The sequence below is a fragment of the Plectropomus leopardus genome, chromosome 20 (assembly GCF_026936395.1).
Source record: "Plectropomus leopardus strain MGB_pleo_1.0 chromosome 20, ASM2693639v1, whole genome shotgun sequence".
Lineage (NCBI taxonomy): Eukaryota > Metazoa > Chordata > Actinopteri > Perciformes > Serranidae > Plectropomus > Plectropomus leopardus.
This window is the reverse complement of record NC_142195.1, coordinates 17768445-17786285: the sequence shown is the minus strand read 5'-3', so window position 1 is coordinate 17786285 and position 17841 is coordinate 17768445. Positions and strand designations below refer to the sequence as shown.

At 39.8% G+C, this 17841-nt stretch overlaps 1 long non-coding RNA gene across 1 annotated transcript; it reads right to left on the bottom strand.

Moving 5' to 3' along the window:
* Nucleotides 1-882: 882 nt before the first annotated feature.
* LOC148186206 (uncharacterized) lies at nt 883-15990 on the bottom strand. Its single transcript, XR_015775240.1, has 3 exons — nt 15891-15990; nt 3675-3757; nt 883-2630 (listed from the first exon to the last, which is right to left on the bottom strand). It is a non-coding gene; the product is annotated as an uncharacterized LOC148186206 (long non-coding RNA).
* Between the last annotated feature and the right edge of the window lie 1851 nt (nt 15991-17841).

Below are 17841 nucleotides of genomic sequence, written 5' to 3'. Positions count from 1 at the left end.
ATATTTTTCTTTAAATTAATTGACTTGTTTATTCTATAATGCAGATGCAAGAATCGTTTTATTTTTTTATTTTTATTTTTTAATAACTTTATTTAACGTTTGACAGAACATAACAATACAACATAAAAACAAGAAGGGGATTTTGTCAGGGGGTTACATACATGGTATTCCATTTTTTTTTTATAAATAAGTTTCTTTACAAAAAGACATTAAAAAAGGGTACACAGGTTCAGGGTCTTGACAGCTTTACTGTTGGTTGAGTTTTTGATTGTTTTTATATACTATTTGTTTTAATTTTTTAAAAAAAGAAAGCAAGGATTTTTATTTATGTATCGGCATTTATGAATATGCCATTTAGCCAAAAGAATAACAAGATTAATTATATAATATTGTTTGTTTTTGGAGGGTGTAAAGGAAGTGAAGCCAAACAGTATATTTTCAAAACAAAGGGTAAAGTTATTTTCAATAAAGGAGGAAATAAAGTGGCAAACATCTATCCAGAAACTGTTTGAAAAAGGGCAAGACCAAAACAAGTGAAAGATATCTTCAGGGCATTCTGAACAGAAAGAGCAATTAGTGTCAACACAATTCTTAAACCGCTGCAAAAAGAATATTTTACATGGATACATTTTGTGAATTAATTTGAAAGATAAGAATCGTTTTATTTGCGTAAGGGAAGTTAGAGTGTGTTATATTTATGTCTTTCCCACGTTGACAGCAATTATTGGTTGATGTATGGACAGTTGGTTGGATAAAACAAGCATTGTGAAGGTGTCATTTTGAGTAAGTAGTTGGGTAATTGGGACGAAATTTTTCACAATTTTGCTAATTTTTACGTACCAAACAATGAATGAAGAAAGATAATTGGCATACGAATTCATATTGAAAATAATCATTATTTATTGGTTCAAAATGAGCTTCGCCACAATGTACTACAACAAAATTGCATTATTGCATGAGTAATAATATACAGGTATGATAGTCACTGAATCCATTTTTTGACATTGAGTACTTTTACTGTTTTTCTGATTATTCTAACATACTTTTACTTAAATAACATTTTATATGCAGAGGCTACCCAATTTTTTTTATATTTTAGTGTTTTTACAGTGTGGTATCTGACTTTTATAAATAAATGAGCTGAATACTTCTTCCACCTCTGACTTTTACCATTTTTATGAGAATTACTTATGAAAATGATTTTTGAATTGATGATACTTGTCAAAAATACACTAAAGAAAATGTTGCGTTACCTTTGTTTGGGGTCTCAGAGGCCTCAACTGTAAAACACAAATAGATATAATGGATTTTCATATTCTCTGTTGATGATGACAGTGCTTTTTACTCAGCACCCCTTTCCAATTCCAAAATAAATATATCTGCATTTATGTTACTGGAGGTATACAGCAGTTACAGAAGAAGTATAACAGAAAGTTTGACCCCAAACATACCATGCACGTTAACACACTACACATTTTTCTGTGAATGACTTCATCTGTCCATGCATACATGAAGATTTTGTATACTGTCTATGTTGCTATATGTGTTTATATGTTTATGTTTCTGCATGTTGGCTGTGAAAACAAATTTCCCTATTGGACAGTAAAACTAAATCCCTAAGACATATAAAACATGAAATATTTCCTTATATGGGGCAATAACGAAGTTTAAAGGTAATATCTAAAGAACATTATTATTATTATTGTTATAATAATAATAATAATAATAATAATAATAATAATAATAATAATAATAATAATAATAATAATAATAATAATAATAATAATACAGTCTCAACAAAACACAAAGATTGGGGTTTTGTCATCTGCACGCCTTCTGTTTTTCTGTCAGTGGAAACACACAGGAGGGGGCGATATTGCTCCATTTGCAGAGGGCCCAGTTGTATCTCACACAGTCTCTATCACACAATAGTCTCAATCAAATACAGACAGAATTAACTTTGTTGGCCAGGAGAGTGTGTACACATACCAGGAATTTGACTCTGGTTTTTGTTACCCTCAATGTCCTTGCACAGAAATAAGTCTAGACATAAGAGCAAAAAAAAACAAAGCTGAACAAGGTAAAAATAAACATTTTGACTACTGTAAACAATAAAGTATCTGTGTATGTGCATATATATATATATATATATATATATATATATATATACCAACAATACGCTAAAATCTGTAGACAGTGAGACAATGGTGCAGTGTTGCAAAGTGCAAGGCGTCCTGGAATAAAACTGGAATTATTAATGCAACAGGTTTTTTTAAATGTACATTAGGTAAAGCAAACACATTTATATATTAAAGACACAAACAGACCAACAGCACCGTCCTCATTCCTGCGTCATTAGCTCTTCATCTTCTATTTTAACTCTCTTCGCTCCTGTTTGTTTTGTTTACAGAAAATGAGTCATTCAATGCTGCAAAATAACCAGATAACCTCACCACTACTCTCTCTCTCTCTATCCTGCGAAGGAGCCAGGCTTCCTGCTCTTAGTTCCCAGAGTTCCCGGCTGCTGGCAGTAGAATGCTGGGAATATCCGGAGAGGAAGGGGAAGTGACATCACAGCGGTGACCTTCCGTGCCAGGCCATATCACCTGGAGCTGGCTGGAGGAGAGCTGCTAAACACACACGCACACACAAAGTTGGCCATAAGCACATACTTTTCTCGCTGTCAGCACACACACATGCACGCATATTTGCTGAGAAACTGTATTGACACACTTTGACACATCAGTTTGCTTTTCAGGAAAAGAGAGAGAGAGACGGAGAGAGAACTTGTGAGCGAGTTCCCATGAAGAGAGAGAGGAAGCGATAACTTCAGGCCCGGAGAAGTTTGCATAGACGGGCTGAGCTAACCGCATGTTTGACAGGAAAATTCCCACGATGCTTTAGCTGGTTCCTCACATCAGCTCTGTCTGTCTTCTCATTTTCAGGTTTGCACTGGCTGACTATGTAAATGAATCTGAATTAATTCATTTAATTACAAACAGTTCAGGCACTGTATTTATTAAGATACAAAAGATGACTTCTGATCAATTAAAATTACTTTATAAGTGAGAGGTTTAACAAAGTAGGAAAGGTTTGGGGAATTCAGAATTACATCTCTGCTCTTTGCAGATGATGTGGTTCTGTTGGCCTCATCACACTGTGACTTTCAGCATGCACTGGGGCGGTTGGCAGCGAGTGTGAAGCGGTCGGGATGAGAGTCAGCACCTCCAAATATGAGGCCATGGTTCTCTGCCGGAAAACAGTGGATTTGCCTCTCTGGTTTGGGAGAGAGTTGCTGTAGTAAGGGTAAAATGGAGCGTGAGATCGAGACGTAGTTTCGTGCAGCATCCGCTGTGATGTGGGCACTACGCTGGACCATCGTGGTGAGGAGGGAGCTCAGTCAGAAGGAAAAGCACTCCATTTAACAGTCCTTGTTCCAGCTCTCACCTTTGGTCATGAGCATTGGGTAGTGTCCGAAAGAACGAGATCGCGAATACAAGCGGCCAAAATGAGCCATGGGACAGGGTTAGGAGCTCAGACGTCTGAAGGGAGTTTGGAATAGAGCCACTGCTCCATCGTGTCAAAAAAGGGGCCAGTTGAGGTGGTTTGGGAATATGATCAGGATGCCTCCTGGGTGCCTCCCTTTGGAGATTTTCTGGGCACGTCCGACTTACGTGTGTCATCCTGGGAACATCTCAGGGAAGTGTTGCTGGAGAGGGACATTGGACTAACTCAGCCTGCAGCCTCTGCGACCTGGCTGGGATAGAAAGGAACATTTAAGACAGAAGGATAAAATCAGACCTCCATCCTCCCCCACTGTACACAATACTCTCTTTACTGTCCATAACTAAGTAACGCACATTGTCCACTATACTGTAGAAAGTATAGCAAGTATAGCAAGGCTGTAACACCTTCTCGAGGTGGTAATATTTTTGACAAAGTAGGCTACATTTACTACTCATGTACAGTTTGGAGGCACAGTTTGTCACAAAATGTCGTGGTTTGGCTTTATTCTCAATAACTATTTGTGATTAAGTTGTATTCAAATTGAATACACATTTGTGTAATAGAGCTGCCCACCCCCTTCATCATTTCACAACCTCGTGAGCCTTTAGAGGACAGTTAACAATGTGTAAAGTAGTTCAAACTAGCTCCATCTCAATCAGCTGCATTATCAAAAGGCTGCTTAAAATTAGCCAAAAGAGGGAGAGAATCATCAGAATAGTATCAATTAATTGGGAAAAATATCACGAAATATCAAGACTATATTATTATAATTGTATATTACAAAATACAAAATATTCAGTATTATTATTATCACTATTATTTTCATTACATTATTTTCAAGTCATTTCCTGTCTGTTCTTTTTTTTTCTTTCTTGTAACCTTTTACTAATTTTTTTGTTTATTTTTGGGTCATTTCAATTTAACTTTCTCATTTCTCATCCTTCTTTAAGTAACAACACAACTTGTGTACTTTGAATTTTGAATGATTATATTTGTACATTGTTGTGTTGGTGCTTTTACTTTGGCCTAATAAAGATTCTGAGTAATTCTTCCACCACTGCAAATAACCCCACCAACCCCAAAACAGATGAAAAAAAACATCTAACATCTAAGTAGATGGAAGGCTCAAATGTGCTGAACACAGTTATACAGACGTCAGTACACACAGGTTGCACACAGATGGGAGCTGGACGTACACACACACACACACACACACACACACACACACACACACACACACACACACACACACAGATAACATATGGCCTGTAGTGGAGATATTTGCTGAGTTTAGAGAGTGTCTCAGAGGTTACATTCTTTAGGAGCAAAGGCTGAAAAACACATATACAAACCCACATACTTGCACAAACAGAGACGTACAAAGACACATGCAGAAGATAATATATAGAAAGAACATGTGTCTCTGAAGAGCAGGACGGACACAAAAAGACATGGAAGTCTACAGGGGAGGTATGGTAAAAAAAAAAAAGAGAGAGAGAGGGGAGTAAATATAGATGCCAGGAAAGAGGGAGAAAGGGAAAACATGCAGAAGTCTCTTGATGCCAAATCAGGCAGAGAGGGAGGAGGGGGAGGGGTGACGGGGTGAGGAGGGAGGGAGAGACAGAGTGTGTGTGGTGGAGACGTCATTATACAGGATGACAAAAGAAGAAGGGATTCTCTGGTCAGCTGCTGCAGCCACTGTCTATTGTCCTGCCGACAGAGGACCCCCCTCCACACACACACACGTGCACACACACATGCATACGCAGACACGCACACACACACACACACACACACACACACCTCATCTTTTTTTCTGGCATCACTTTCTTTCCCTCTTCAAGTTCAACTCTGATTACATGGCGGACCAACTGGCAGCCCCCAACATTTAAAGGCCCCACTCACCCCCTCCCCTAAACCCCAGCTGTGTCATCTGAGTGTTTTCAGTGAGTCTGAGATCCAACAGATGTTTTCTACAAAAAGACAGAATCCAAAAAGATTTGCAAAGAATTTCAGGCGTGGGAAGAAAGCAAGAAAAACATACTCACTTTACTTAAGTACTACTCAGTAGAAGATTGCTTGTGTTGAAAACTAGTCGAGTTAAAATACAAATCTATTTATTTTAAAGCCTCTTGCCTTGTCAAAGTGAATATATTGCAAGTAATCTCTTTGTCTGCCGGCACTGCTCTCTAAACCTGACCAAAACTTTTCTCATAAATAACTTAATGAGGGACGAGAAATTCATATAAATTTTAAATGACATATCCTCCTGATCATGTAAAAAAAAAGCCTAATGGCACACAAATATAAAGGAATACTCTTTCATAATTTGGTCAAAAATGACCAAAACCCAGAAATGAGTTTGCATATTTGCACTCCCGGTTCCCTGTCTTCTAGTTATGATGCTGTACTTTGCTTTACAGCCTCGTTATAGTGGCAGTGTTAAAGTCCTGCGACCGTAGTGTAGTTCATCTATAACGTAACATTATCTTTTACATCTGCCAATTGCATTTACACTTTAAAAGTCATAAGTGTGGTGTTCATTTCTGAAGATTGTCTTGCTGAAAAATCCTGTAAGTATCATAAACGTGTTTGCCACAGAGTTTATTCTATGCAATAATTGAAAGAAAATGTGGCTTCTTGGCAAGAGAATCAGGGTGACACTAACTTCTGTGTTGGCCTACGAATAAACATCATCTTTGGAGCACTGTATGTCTGTTTGTAATTAATTGACTTTTTGCCTCGTTCTACCGTCATTCTTTCTATTCTCATGTGAAGCACTTAGTGCATATTATTGTAAAGTACTTTTTGCTGTAATTCTTGTATAAAAGGTGCTATATAAATATAGATTATTATCATTATTATTATCTCTCAGTGTTCTAATAAACTCTACTTCAGTAAATGAAGTACTACTTCAGTAAATGTTTCTTAGTTACTTATTTAAGTCAGTTTAAAAATAAAAGTAGAAGTGCATGAAAAAGCTGCTCAATTAAATGAACAAGAGTGCTTGTAATTAGTTGTTTTCCACCCATGGAGAAGTTTTATTGTCTTTAAAGAGGGATGTTTTATAAAAAGAGGCAATAAATTCCGCCAACTAATAGAAGCATCTATGAATGAAGCTCCTTTCTTCCCTTTGTGTGTGTGCCGTGTATGTATGCTCCTCACGTAGCCGCCAAAGGTGCTGAGCTCTGCATTATCATTTCTCTACCTCCCTGGTGTTTCTGCGCTGTGCGCTGGTGTTTGAGTGTGTATCATGTTGAGTTAGAATATTAGTTGATGTTTGCGTACAGTCAGTGTGAGTTTCAAACTGGTTTCATGTCATTTTTCTGCTTTGAAACCAACCCAGAGTGAATGACCCTTGACCAGCTGACCTCGGGAATATTTAACCCTCCACTGTCTCTGCACAGTGTGTGTGACACTGGTCGATTCTGCTTTGATTGACCTCTCTTTGACACACACACACACACACACACACACACACACACACACACACACACACACACACACACACACACACACACACACACACACACACACACACACACACACACACACACACAGAGGGTATATGACCACTGTGTGACACTCGCAGACAGACACAATAGGAGACCCGGCACATTCCTTTCCCCAGGTGGCATAAAAGACGCAGCCAGATCAATGGCCTAATGGGCTCCAAACCAATGGCCGACGATCATTAACCCCCAACAAGTGTGAGTCCCTTATTTCCGTAGCCAGACAATTGTGTGACCACTGTGGGTTCGTATACAGACTATTGTGTGAGGAGTTTTTCTGCCGTGTGGAGCTGGTTAACTGCTGGCTGAGGGGTCTAAGTTAGGGCATTAGATGGTGACAACATGTTTTGTTTTGACCCGGGAAAACTGTGAAAAGCTGGACATTAACCAAAACCAGTAAAGACAGTGAATAAAGAAGTTTCATGTTCAAAAATCAGTGTTTTTGTGACGCTCTCATCACAGAGGAGTTGCCAAATATGGTGGCCCAAGAGAAAATGGCCCTTGCTAGAGCCAGTGTTTGGGTCTCCGTAGATGAGGATCTGCTCACTATGTGAATATAAATGCATAATGACAATGCAACAATTTTTATGTTCATGTGATTATACATTTAAAAAATACAATAATTACATTATATTCCATTTCTGTCAATATATTCTCCCAAATCCTACATACTGGGCCTTTAAGTAAAATTTTGAATAGGAGACAGTCACTTATACTTGGGTGTTCTTATATTTCTGTGTTGCTACTTTTACTTGAATAACATTTTCAGTATTTGCAAAAACGCCACTTCCAAAAACCATCCTTCTGTAGCATAATTATGCCAACAAACTCTAAAACGTAAAAAAAAAGAGACATCATGATTTTTTCCATCCCTGTTCTCCACAGTCTTTCCCTCTCTTCCTTACTTCACCCCCTACAGCTCTCAGATTCAGCAGGAGCTCACTCCATCCCTCTTTCTCCTCCAGGCCTCCACTCCAACTCTGCTGAGTCCCTACAGCCCTGTTTGTGTGTGTGTGTGTGTGTGTGTGTGTGTGTGTGTGTGTGTGTGTGTGTGTGTGTGTGTGTAGGGTTGGTGGTGGGAGGACAATGGGCAGTAAGGGGGTTGGCTGAATGGGACCATTGAGTCTGCTCAGCCAAACAGAAAAGCATCTTCCATCTCACTTCAAAACCCACAGTTTCACTCTGTACAACCAGGCCTTTATTCTCCATAATTACTCCCTGACACACATGTATACACACATGCTCTCACACACACACACACACACACACACACACGCATGCATACATATTTATAAATGTATATGAATAATTATAGACGCTAATCTCAAAAATAACACAGCCAGGCTGACTCTTGACAGTTTAAAAATGTGTCAACTGTCAGCTTAATAATAACACTGCTGTTTAATATTCCCCCTCAACAACTGAACCTGAAAGTTCACAGACAGAATAATAATATAGAGATTTTTTTTGATGACATTTTTAATGAGATTACACAGCTGTATGCCCAGCTGTTTTGGATGGGACGCCTCTTAATAAATAATGAAAACTGTTATGTTGTAGAGTACACACTGTATATACATAATATAAAATCACTGCAGACAAGCACAAATGGAGCCTGACCTTCCTTATATACACTGAGGAATGCTGGTAAACACACATTTGTCGTGGCTGACAAGAAGACAATGGGAAAAAATGATAAGTTGTTGCTTTAAAAAGTAAATGCTTTTCAGCAAGTTCAGTCCAGCAAGTGTTTTAATGAGTAAAATGTCTTCACTCAAGCTCCGAGTCATCATGCTTTCAAACTGATTTGATTTGATTTGATTTAGCACATATTAAAAATGACAACGTTATCAATTTCAAGAAAAGGAGACATGCAGGGGAAAGCCAGAAAACCCTTACGGGGTTTGACGAGTGGAGTGCATTATTGGAGAGTAATCAGCTTTATTTCTATATGTCCTTGCCCTTTCTCATGTTAACCATCTGTCCATAAAGACCTAATAGGCTCAAAATGTTTCCTGTTTCAGTCAAATAAATGCTATTAAAGTCAGTGCATACTCTTTACTTTTTCCTTTATTTGCCATTCACCTGCGACTGACCTAAATATCGGACGGGATGTGCTCTCAGTGACCCAGCTGGAAAGAAACAATTCAGCTGATACATACAGAGATTAATCTCAATTTAAGCCATTTAAGCCTCATTTTCTTCCCAGTAATAGAAAAAATAGCTGCAACAGCTGTGTCACAATATGTATTAACAACCTAATTCACAGTAAGTCCTCTAACAAGAGGTATTATCATAAACAGCCTGTCAGACAAAGGCAGCAGGCCCTGACGGAGAACGTGCTGTCACAGAGTGCAGTATCACCAACAGTTTTTTGTCAGTGTTACACTGGGCCATTTAAACTCCACCGAGCTCGTTAGCCTAGATCCAGCCCTGCGGCCAGCCTGCTCATTGTACATCCAGCACACTGAATCATTGTGTAGGAGGATAATCCATACAGGGTAATTGGTACACCCTATCATGCAACACATAAGGACAGCAGGATTTAGGTGTGGATGGATGCGTGGGTTGATCCATCCATCCACATGACGTTATGAACACAGCAACAAAGTACTTTGAACTGATGGAAAATTATCTTCAACACAAACAAAAAAGAGTTTGAGCACAGAGAATCATTTTTAAAGGGGCTATATACAATAATCAGATGGGGATTTATGACACAGAGGTTGTCTGCACGACACATTCTTACTCCAAATTTGTAAAATACTGAAGCTTGGCCAGTGGCCCGTCACGTCAAAATATGACGCTCTAGGTACCCCTCGTCCGTTAGTTTTGAAAATTCAGGGACTGTGTGTCATTGTATGCTCATTACCTGCATTGTGTCGCTTTTTAAAGGAAATGTAAAGTTTCTGCTTATTAAATGCATGCAGTCTTTTAAAAAACGACCTTGATTTTAGGTTTACTTCCTTAGGTTTAGACAACAAAAGCACATGGTTAGATTTGGAAAAAAAACATCATGATTCGGCTTAAAACAAGTATGTCTGTTACTGACATAACATGACATCAAATGTGACATGATGTACGTTACTAGAATAGCATGCTAAACTTCCTGGCTCGTTACGTTGTTATTAAAATAACTTTTTTTTCATGAGGGATGCAAACAGTGGACTCTCAGGTGAAAGTCAGGTGTCTGTTTGACTCGTTCATTTCTCTCCAGACTTTTTTGCTCTTTATACTTGCTAGTTGCTTGGGGCATTAACAAAATGCTGCATCCCACACAGGTACTAAAGGGTGCTCCCGTGCATCGGTGTGACTCCAGTGTGCCACTGACCAAGCATCATTATTTGACGAGTTTGGAGTGAGACTGGGTTGGTTGAGCCTGTTCTCATCCTAAAGTTGTCAAATACTGTCACTTTTGCAGTGCTTTCTGCATAAAAACCTGATTGCCAAAAGTGACTCTTTGCATTTATAGCATGCCCTTGTTGCCCACACCTATCCATCCAATGTAACATGTACTTTTGTTGACGCCACAGCGTTGGTTGCCATGTGCTTTTGTTGCCAAACCATAATCACAAGCAGCATCATCCTACCATGTGCATTTGTTGACATTACTGTAGCGGCATCCCAGAACAATATCAACAGCAGAAGCAGAAAGAAACCCAAAGCATAATATGCAGATGTGTAAATCCACTACAAAGCAGAAATATGTGACAAACCGGATGGAAATGTGTTGTCAAGCCAGTGGCTAACAGCCAACAGTGCTAACAGCGCTAACAGTGCAAACAGCGCTAACAGTGCAAACAAACTCAACAGTGCTGACAGAACTAATGGTGTTGCCCTGTGGGTAATCAGGGGATGGGTGCTGTACTTTTAGGACGATGGAATCCCGATATCAGTGGTAATGTATCTATCTATCTATCGCAAACAGAGTCCCCCTCCCCCGGCTTGCAGCAGGTCCATGTGTTGGAATGGCATCACACACACACACACACACACACACAGAGGAACAAAGGGTGCAGGCAGCAGGAGATGCGGTGTTGAATTTGTGTGCGCGTATGTGGGTTACTGACGGGGGCGGGCTGGGTCGGGGGGGGGTGCGGGGGGGTTGTGGGGAGGTGGAAGCTCCATATGGGCACCCCACCCCTTGTATCCCCTCCCTCCCTCCCCCCTGCAAACAGGCAGATGTCAAATGGGACGTGCCTCCCTGATGGGGCACAGGGTCACACTGCACAGGGGTAAATAACAGAACAGGAGGGATGGAGAGAGAGGGAGAGAGAGAAAGAGAGAGGGATGCCTTCCTGCCAACACATCCCCCCCTCCCCAAAATACGCCAAAAGAGATGTGTACACATGCTACCAGAAAAAAAGCTGCTGACACAAACATGCCAACACACAGCCATCTGCACTGAATGACAATCAGCCTAACACATGTATGAAGAAGCTCTTTAAACATCACTTTTGTTCAAACTGGATGAATTTAAAATTGTTTGAGAAATATAAAAGTTGTGAATAAAGATTTTTTAAAAAATATTTATTTATTTGATCTATTTTTAGTTTTTTATTCAATGTTATATAAAAAAAAAGTCTTTTTGCAAGCTTTATCCTTAATCACTGAAGATTATAATAATTTTTAAGGTTTTATCAAATTTAACAGTGCAGTTGTTATTTATTTTTTATTCATTTTTTATAAGAAATCCCATCTAGGGACAAGCATTGCAAACACCATTATATGTCATTAGTCCATTTACTTCTAATATTTATGCCTACTACCACTGATATAAATGGTGTGGACAAAACTGTAAAAAAAAATAGCAACAAGGTGATTTAAAGTGCTCTATTTAAAACATCAAAAGCATTGGGATAAAATGCAAAAGAAACACATTTCAGGAGGACATTTAAATGCAATTAAAAACTTGATGAAAGAGCTAGAAAAAAAAAACAAGCTTAAAATACTAAAACAGCTATAAAATATAAAAAAATACGATGCAGTGTCAGAAATGAATAAATATTTAATTTAATAAAAGTCTGTGGCAAACAGAAAAGTCTCCTGCCTCAATTTAAAACAACTGTCCTGCCGGTTTCAGGAGATTGTTTAAGAAATGTGATGCATTAAAATGAAACGCTGTTTCCCCGTGTTTAGTGTTGACTCTGGGGACACAGAGCAGACCTGTCCCGGAGGACCTGAGGGGTCAGGATGGTTCCTAGTGCAGCGCAGGGGTGTCCAGACTTTCGAAATGGGGACCAGATTAGAAAATGTGAAAATACCTGGGGGCTGGCTCTTTCTTGCATCATACAGGTTATTTAAAAAAAATTGCATACAAGCACCGGGAGCGAGTGAGAAGTATGTACAGAATTATTAGCAAACAGGTTGCATGTCACCTGGTGACAACATGGATAACTTTTCAGCGCTGTACATTTCATTCGTACTCTCTACTTTACTTTTGACCTTCGTCTTGTTTTGTTTTCTTCCCTTCTTCTTCCCTTTTTTGCCCGGCTTTCTTCTACAAATGTATGCTGTTCGACGTTTGGGTCAAAGCCCGGTGTGGCGACTATGGAGCACAGAACGCCAAGGCCAGTTCAGGTCCGACTGAGGCGTTTGCATGAAAGAGTAAATCGACTCCCAGCCGCATAATCTGGGCGTTTTAATCCGATTTAGTACAATTTCAGATGGATGAACATGTTTACATGTATTCTAAAAGTTCAGTTTTCAGATGGACTACAATAATAATTCGACTGTTTTTTAACTTCATGTATACGTACCGCTGTGTTATAGTTTGAAATTCAAGCCGCAGGCTGCCTAAAATTGGTCTGAGGGCCACAGTTGACCCAGGGGCCGGAGTACACATGACTGATGTAGCAGAAATGTGTCTGGGCCCTAAACTATGCAGAGCTTTATAAACCAACAACAGTATTTTGAAACACACTGCAATTAAAACTACATCATCCGAAATGACTATGAAGATGAATCAACACTTCTCTTAACCCTTAAAAACCTGGACCGACATTATGTGCTGCCTTCAGATGCATTTCGCAAGCATTTAAATCTCTGAAACCTGAGAAAACTTTGTTTTCTTTCAAAAAATGTCCTGCACTTTCTAAAGGTCATTGTCTTGTTGTTTTTTTTAACTTTTAAAAAATGTATTTTCACGTAATTTTCTTGTAACTTTTCACTTACTTCTTTATGTTTTTTTGCATATTTTTTAGGGTCTCTTTCCATTTTTTTTGCTAATTTTTTGCATCAACTGATTGGTGTGTCTGTGTGTGAAGAATGAACGTCTGTGATGAGTCCGGCACAGTTTGAGGCGAGATGCAACTCGACTCAAGGACAGGTGTCAGTGTGTGTGTGTGTGTGTGTGTGTGTGTGTGTGTAGGTATGGGCTGCAGTTCTAAACAAAGCAAGGGAATGGGCATGCACACACACATGCACACACCCACGTACACACACACACACACACACACACACACACACACACACACACACACACACACACACACACACACACACACACACACAGGCTGCTCTCTGTGTATTGAGCTCTGAATGGTTACGCCCGCAGGGCAGGAGTAAGGTTACTTTACATACTGCACTTACAGCTCCCTTTACCACTGGGGTATAAAATGGATTTGAATGAGAAAGAGGGGAACAGAGGGGTGGAAGGAGGGGGTGAGAAGGGGGAGGAGGGCCAGGGGACTCCCTTTGTGTAACAGGAGGCGAGCTGCTGCTCTGGCATGGCTATGGAGATGGAGGAGCGGGGTCACTCTCCCTGCTCTCCCTCCCTCTGTCCCTCCACTATAGGCTGGCTGCTCCGTCTCTCCTCCTCATCCCTCCCTCCCTCCATCCATCCCTTCCTCCCCATTAGCATAGCAGCTGCCTGATACAGGGCGTAGGGTGGGGAATGGCCAGGTTGCTGTGTGCATATGTGTGTGTGAGGGTGTTTGTTGGAGGGAGGGATGTTAGAGGGGGAGGATGAGGCGGGGGGGGGGTCCAGTCAATGGCGGTCCGTCTGGCTGGTGAATAGCAGCTAAAGCAGGCCCCCGCGAGCTAGACAAAGGAGCCGGGAGGGAGGGGATGGGGTCGGGGTGTGTGAGGGAGATGGAGGGAGGAGGGAGGGGTGGAAGAATGAGGCAGTGAATGGAGCGCCTTGTCACTGGCGCTATGGAAAGAAGCACAGAATGAACTGGAAGAATGAAAGAAAAGTTCAAAAAGGAGCGGAGGGCAAGGAAAAGACCGGCCCGACCACCTGTCTCTCTCTCTCACTTTAGTTCTTTTACTCCCCTTCTTACTCACAGGCAGACTCTGGGGAGGGGGTGCTCACTGGTCGTGTTTAGCGACAGACATGTTTTTGTTTTTGGGGAGGAAAGTGTCGTATCAGCAGGATTTCAAGCTCACTGTCATCCAGCAGCATCTCTGACTCGGTGCTGATTTTGCTGGTGTGCTGTGGTGTGTGGTTCAAATTATTGTCCTGTGACATGGTTGCGACATAAAAGTGAAGGAAGTAGAGCAAGACTGAGAAAAAAAGTTTTCCACAAAGGATGAATCCACAAAAAATATGCTGATAAGTTAGAAAATGAGACAGCTGGGTATGACAACGTAGGGTAGCTGTTGCCAAGATAACAACTATACATCAAATAAACGATTTCCTGCTCCATCAGTATGAAGTTTTAGACAAAAACACTCACTGTTTATCACAGGCAACTCTATGTAATTTTTGAATGCAACATTAAATATGTTCAGCTGCAGGCTTTCACCCCCAAATCAAAAATACATATTTTTCATCTTACCTGTCGTGCTATTTGTAAGTCCAGAAGTTGTTGAGTGTTTGAGATATTGGCAGTAGAGATGTCTGCCTTTTCTCCAGTATAATGGAACTAGATGATACCTGGCTTGTGGTGCTCAAAGCGCCGAAAAAAAAAGTACATTTAAAAAATTCAACAGAAATGTCTATTTCCAGAAATCATGACCTCAAGATAATCTATTTTTTCCCCAAATTATTGTCATTATTAGTACTTAAATAAATATAAATCACTATAAAAACAATTCAGCCGTATCAGTTAAATGTAAACATTAGTGCTTTTAATTCAGAAAACCCACAGTTTTTACATCTACTTGTATTTGTTAGGACAAGGAGGACACAATTCATGTTTACATCTCTCGCTGTCATGACGCACACTTTCTCCTGTGCTGTGAGTGATACAGCTGGTGGATGTATTCAGGTAGAAAACAATATTTTTTAAAGAAATTTAGGGGGGAATTACTTTTAATGGAACTGCTAATCACTCATGGACATCTGAAATGTGCCTTTAAGCTGCAGAAAGAAAAATGCCAACATACTCATTCAGTTCATATCTCCTGAGACAAGCAGTTTCAGGACGCTACATTTAAAGGACGGGTGAAGGCCTAACTGAAGGTGAAGCACGCTTACAGGACAGTCTGGAGGACAGTCTGGAGGACAGTCTGGAGGTCTTTGTATGGACAGTAGAGGGAATACTGAATGCACTAGTCTCCTTTTCTACTTTCTTCTGCACATTGATTTGGTTGGCGAGTGTATTGAAACTGCTCACAGGGTCTGTGGATTATTTTGGTCATGATTTCTGGAAAGAGACATTGCTGTTGAGTTTTCGAAAGTATTTTTTGGCGCTTTGAGCTCCACAAGCTATCTACTTCTATTATATTGTAGAGAGGGCAGACACCTTTACTGACGATATCTTCAACACTCACACCAAAACAATCCAGACTGACAAACAGCACTGCAGGTAAGAGGAAACATATGAATTGAGATTTTTGTGTGAACTGTCCTTATAAGAAAAACAGTCACAGGTAAAGATTTCTACAAGGTTATCACACGATAAAACAAAAATAAATGCACATTACCTCTTGTTGAGTTTTCTGCTTTTGCTGCGTGCTTTTAGTCAGGTCACCTGAAGATGATGTCATTAGAGCAACAGACTGCAAGGAGTTCTGGGTAATGTAGGACATTCATTATTGTGGGTGCTTTTCAACAACGTTTATATTATACACTGATTTTACATAGATTAAAAACAATTTAAAAAAACATTTTATAGTTATGCATGACAGTGCTGCTAAGGGAACGAGTAACTTAAATTCAAAAGCCATAAGTAACAGCTGATAGTAGTCTAACTATGATCAGCCGATAAAATAAACAAAAGAGAATATCAATTTGTTACACAGACCCACTCCCATACTGAGTTTCTTCTACAGGTTTGTGGATGGATATTACCTTTAAAGCAACTATAATAAATATGTCCATATGAACAAATGATAAAATTATTCTGTGTAATGTAAAGGGGACACTCAGCATGACCAAACCACAGAGAATTTTCACTTATCATTGTAACTACTTCTTTTTTTGTTTTATTTTCAGTGTTTGGCATCCAACTTTGCAGTTTTAAACAGCTGCATTTGCATAGCACCAAATGGCAGATACAGTGAGCAACCAACTGGTGAACACGGTTGTGAATTTGGCTGTTTCAGTACTGGATATTTCCTGGAAAGGTTGTCAGAGACCAAAAAAAAAAGAGCTAAAAGCAAAGATAATTTTGGATTTAATTTCATCAGGCGACATAAATACAACTTGATATGAATAGTAAAATGTAAAATTAATAAAGTAACACTGACATCAACCATGCAGTTAAAGCACTGTAATGCTGGCCTCACACACAAATTTACTCATGACTGAATGCAAGGTAAAAATACAAATCACTTGGTATAAAATTAAAAGGTCCTATTATTTGATATAATCATATTTACTAGTTGAGAACATGCATTATCTTTATAGCACACAAGTGTGTACAATGTTGAAAATTCACTGAACAGCTGTGAGCACTCATTGTATGCCAGACCTGCTATGGCTCAAAAGCTATTGTAAACATATTTAGAGGCCCTCACATCAGTATTTTCAGTGACTCTCGCCAATTAGAGCAGGTGGAGCCATGATGGGAAATGAGTCACGCCACTAAACTCTGTGAACTAACAAGAATAGAATAATAATAATAAGAGTGTAAGTCGTCCCGCCTTAACAGGTGCAGCGACTCTGGGATACTGGACAGACTGTTAAACGCTGCTCTGTTAAAGTTCCTCTTTATGTGGCCGCAGGTTCCTCCAGAGGCTCTAAAACTTCCTCATATATGTTCTCATCCTAAATGTAAAACTCATTCAGACGAACCGTTTTGTATAACATTATTACCCAATCACACAGCAATCATGTCACCACAGAGGAATTCTGAGGAAGTCATACACAGACTCTCACAATCGAAATTTACATCGTTGCTCACACAGGAGCCGTTATAAAATGAGGAATTCAGTGTCGCAAGACCAATTAAACTGCATTTTACACATATCACAAGATGTTCAGTTAATCTTGTGTCTTACAGATTGAGTGTAAGCCCTCGAATGAGGGGTGTGAGCATGGATATGAATATTTTATGAAGCGTGGAACAATGGGCTTTTGAATGGATGTGAAGGATAATCACACAGACACACTTGATTGCAGCTGCTGTAACACTGACGCACCATTACTCGATTTATGTGTGAAATGCAAAAAACAGACAAAACATGCACACAAACAGGACTGTAAGTGGATTCATACATGACAATGGTGCGTGTTTGCTTTTCAAATAAAGTCATTTTAATGCTGCTCTTAAACAATCCTTCATCTGATTTTCTCCCACTAACTTCTTTGCAAAATTCCTTGAGTTGTCTGGCAGCTCTGTGCACAGGCCAGACCAAGATGAGCAAGGAAAGCCAAGGCACATGAAGAACCTATTAGGGGGCCTAGCAGCCAGCAGCAACCCTGGGAGGCCAG